Source organism: Anopheles arabiensis (genome assembly GCF_016920715.1).
Source record: "Anopheles arabiensis isolate DONGOLA chromosome X unlocalized genomic scaffold, AaraD3 X_pericentromeric_contig0017, whole genome shotgun sequence".
NCBI lineage: Eukaryota > Metazoa > Arthropoda > Insecta > Diptera > Culicidae > Anopheles > Anopheles arabiensis.
In genome coordinates this window covers 57,618-61,846 of record NW_024412095.1, presented here as the reverse complement: position 1 = coordinate 61,846, position 4,229 = coordinate 57,618, and the positions used below count along the sequence as shown (strand labels likewise).

Genomic DNA, 4,229 nt, shown 5'->3' with positions numbered 1-4,229 from the left:
AGTGCACAGCGGCCGCCCAGTGCGTCGGATGACCCGGACACCTTCGCGGACGGCCACTGTAGTTAACTAAATGAGACTTTGGTAATTGGTAGGCACTCAAGAATGTGTGCATCGGTCGGGATTAAACGTCCGATGCGCCATATGCGTTCAACTTATCAATGTTCATGTGTCCTGCAGTTCACATTATGACGCGCATTTAGCTGCGGTCTTCATCGATCCAGCGAGCCGAGTGATCCCCTGCCTAGGGTTTATGGTAGTGCCTTTCGGCGCCGAGTGGCGTAGCCGCGTTCAAAGTTTGGCATGCAACACTCATCCTGCAACAATGGGTTACTCAAACTTGTACAAATACAAGTGTTGTCTCTTACGAGACGTCTTGATATGTTTCTGGCAAAAGCGTACGCTAATGCAGGTACAAATTAATGTACGTCCCAGACGATCTCCGGGAGGAAGAACCCATGAACTCCCGCACATATCAAGACTGAGGTTTTGCCGTGCATGCCGGCGCCGAGCAAGTTACCGCGTTCACAAAGTTTGGTATGCAGCGCACTTGACCTCCAACATAACACTTTATCCTCGTTATTACTCATTCAAAACCACGTTAATGATCCTTCCGCAGGTTCACCTACGGAAACCTTGTTACGACTTTACTTCCTCTAAATCATCAAGTTCGGTCAACTTCGGCCGTGCCAACTGCAACTCACGAAGGAATCGCGGAAGGTGTGCCTCCAGAGACCTCACTAAATAATCCATCGGTAGTAGCGATTTATGGTGTACAAAGGGCAGGGACGTAATCAGCGCTAGCTAATGACTAGCACTTACTAGAAATTCCAGGTTCATGGGGACCATTGCAGTCCCCAATCCCTACTAAATGAGCATTTGGGTGATTTCCCGTTCCTCTCGGAATGGGGCGCCATAAGGCGAGAACACGCTGCTGCTCATTGTAGCACGCGTGCAGCCCAGAACATCTAAGGGCATCACGGACCTGTTATCGCTCAATCTCATCTTGCTAAACACAAGTTGTCCCGCTAAGGGCAACTAAGTGACGGGCACCCGTGAGGACACCCGCCACTCTAACGTCAGGTGCGCCCGGAGGCACACACTACTGACAGCGTTCTAGTTAGCTTGACTGAGTCGCGTTCGTTATCGGAATTAACCAGACAAATCATTCCACGAACTAAGAACGGCCATGCACCACTACCCTTAAGTTTGAGAAAGAGCTATCAATCTGTCTTACCTCAATAAGTTCGGACCTGGTAAGTTTTCCCGTGTTGAGTCAAATTAAGCCGCAAGCTCCACTTCTTTTTTTAAATTCATTGGATTTTTATTAGAGTTATCTCAATTCTAACCTAGAAAACCCGCTCTACCAGCGGGGGTTACTCTAACGGACTCCCCCCGCTGGGAATTCCGCCCGTTGGGCCTTACTCTTTATTTTGAATAAACTGGTTGAGTTCTGTCAGTTTTAATATTTCCTCTGTTTTTTTTTTTCCCCTTTTGCACAAAACATGCGTGCTGTACCGTTAGCCTTAAGCGTTTTCCATATCCAAGCCGGTGTTTCGAAATCAAAAGTAAATTTTCCTCAGCGTGCCGAAGTGTTCGCCGAAGTGACGGCAGCTCGCCTGTCCTCCGTGAGGCCAGCTCTTTCGGCCAGCTGAGAGCTCGGCAACTCATCCCACGGGGAGGCTGAGCCTCGACCTCCGCTCTCCTTTGCTCCAGCCGCCGCTGCCTCTCTCTCTGCCGCCGGTTAATGCGACGCCGCTCCACTTCCGCTACAGATGGTGGTAGTCGCCCACGTCGTTGGCGACCCTGTGGGCGTCTCCCAGCTCTCCGGCCCGACGCCTTCTCCGGTATTGGAGCTGCATAAAGTTGCGCCGAAGACGCCGCATCTCCAACGTACGTGGGGAGGCAATCCCCGGCTGCGCGGGGGGATTGTTGGTGCTGGAGGGCTGGCCTCCTCCTCCTCGACCTCCCCTGTCGGCTCCACTGCGTCATTGGCCGCTGCGTTGGCGCTGCGCGTGCCATGATTGCCGGAACGACCTCGTTCTCGCCGAGCCGCTCCTGCCGACGCCGCTGCATTCGCCGGGCGCTGCGGTTGCGCACCTCCTCGTCGCCTCAGCAATCTCCGCTCCGCCATGTCCTCGGGCGGGCTGGCTGCTGGATCTGGCTGAGCAGCCTCAGCGACTGCCAAGGTAAGCTGCTCCTGCCGCCAGTCCTCCTGCAGCACGGAGAGGATCCGCCGAGCCGCTTGCTGGATGCGGTCCCACGACTCCGCGCTCTCCAGCAGACGACGGCCGAGGTTGTCCTCGTCGACGCCGTGCAGTAACTCCACCCGAACATCTGCGAAGCGGGGACACTCGAAGAGTACGTGGGCCACCGACTCGACCGACCCTGCGCACCTGGGACAGTCCGGGGACGGAGCGAACCCGAACACGTGCAGGAATTCGTGGACGAAGGCGTGTCCACTCAATACCTGCGAGGTAGAAGTCTACCTCCCCGTGCTTCCGTCCCGTCCACAGGCGCACGTCTGGCACTTGTCGGTGGGCCCAACGTAAATAGCGGCTGGTGTTATGCGCCGCCTCGTCGTCCCATTGTTGCTGCCACAGCTGCAGCGATGACTCCTTTCCTCCTGGCGAATCGCCTCTCGACTGCTGTCCGGGCTTAACTGCAGTCGGTTGTAGCAGCGGGCGTCTTTCACCAGGAGGTGATATGGCAGTTCTCCGGCTAAAACCACCGCTACCTCGCAGCTTGTGGAGTGGAAGGCGCTCGTGATGCCCTGGGCCAAGGGCTGCACGCGGTCCAGAATCCGCCTGCACCACTGCAGGTCCACGGCTTCCGCCCAGACGGGTGCTGTAGCGGATGATGGACGCGGCCACTGCGGCGAGCAGCTCGCTTGCTCACTTGGGGGCCGCTGTGGTTGCGCATGACGCCACGCAATGCTCGCACCACACGGAGGGCCTTGTCCGCGACCATCTCGACGTGTGGGCGCCACGACAGGTCGTGTAGCATGACCCCAAGTAGCGGATCGACCGCTTCGAGCGCACTTCCACTCCACAGATGTTCACAGGGATGTTTTTGTATCCGCTTCGCTTGCTCGACACCATCAGCAACTCCGTCTTCTCCGGCGCCAGGGAGAGTTTGTGCCGCACCATCCAGCTGTTGACCGCTGCCACCGCTTCCTCCGCAATCGCTGCTGCGTGCTCCGGTGTTGTCCCCGCTGCCAGGATCGCAAGATCATCGGCGAATCCCACGATGGAGGCGCCCTCAGGGAGCTCTACGGCTAGCACACCGTCGTACATGATGTTCCACAATGTGGGGCCCAATATAGACCCCTGTGGAACACCTGCCGATACTCGGCGGGTAACCGGCCCGTCCGCCGTGTCGTACGTGAGCTCCCTGTCGGCGAAGTAGTCCTGCAGTATGCGACACAACTGCACGGGGACTCCTTCGCCTGGAGCGCCTCGGCGATGCTCTGCCAGCTAGCCGTGTTGAACGCGTTACGGACGTCCAGGGCCACAACCATGAGGCAGCGCCGGTCACGGTTGTTCGTCCTGCCAAAGGACTTCGCCCTTCGTCCCGCGTCTACGACTTGCTGTATGGCCTGCAGAGTCGATCGCCTCGGCGGAATCCGAACTGCTGCTCAGACAGTTGCGGACTCTCTGGATCCTCGATATATTCGTTGAGCCGGTTCAACAGCAGCCGCTCCAAAGCCTTGCCTGTGTTGTCTAGCAGGCAAATCGGGCGAAATGACGACGGCTCGCCCGGTGACTTGCCTGGCTTTGGCAGGAGCACCAGTCGCTGCTTTTTCCACGGCTGCGGAAAGCAGGACGTGTCCAGGCACTCCTGAAACACCCGGCGGAAGGGCTCCGGTTGCCTGAGAGCAACCGTAAGGGCGGCGTTCGGTACTCCATCAAGCCCAGGAGCCTTCCGCGGGTGCATGCTGGCTGCTATTTGATCCAGCTCGGTCAGGCCGATCGATCGGAGCGGCGCCATGTTGCCAACTCGGAGATCAGGCCACTCTACCGGCGGATGAACCGGGAACAAGGCGTCGACAATTCGCCGCAGTTCTGCTGGATCGCGTTCCGGGGCTGAGCGGGCCGCCTGGAACCAGTGAAAGACTTTCCGGAAAAAGTTTCCGGTTTCGTCCTCCTGATCGACAGCAAGAACCGGTCGAACGCCTCGTTCTTGCTCACACGAATAGCCTTCCGAAGGCTCTCCTGGCAGCTGCGAGTTCC

At 57.6% G+C, this 4,229-nt stretch overlaps 1 non-coding gene across 1 annotated transcript; it reads right to left on the bottom strand.

Moving 5' to 3' along the window:
- Positions 1 to 90: 90 nt before the first annotated feature.
- LOC120907688 lies at positions 91 to 249 on the bottom strand. Its single transcript, XR_005740733.1, has one exon. It is a non-coding gene; the product is annotated as a 5.8S ribosomal RNA (ribosomal RNA).
- Positions 250 to 4,229: the final 3,980 nt, after the last annotated feature.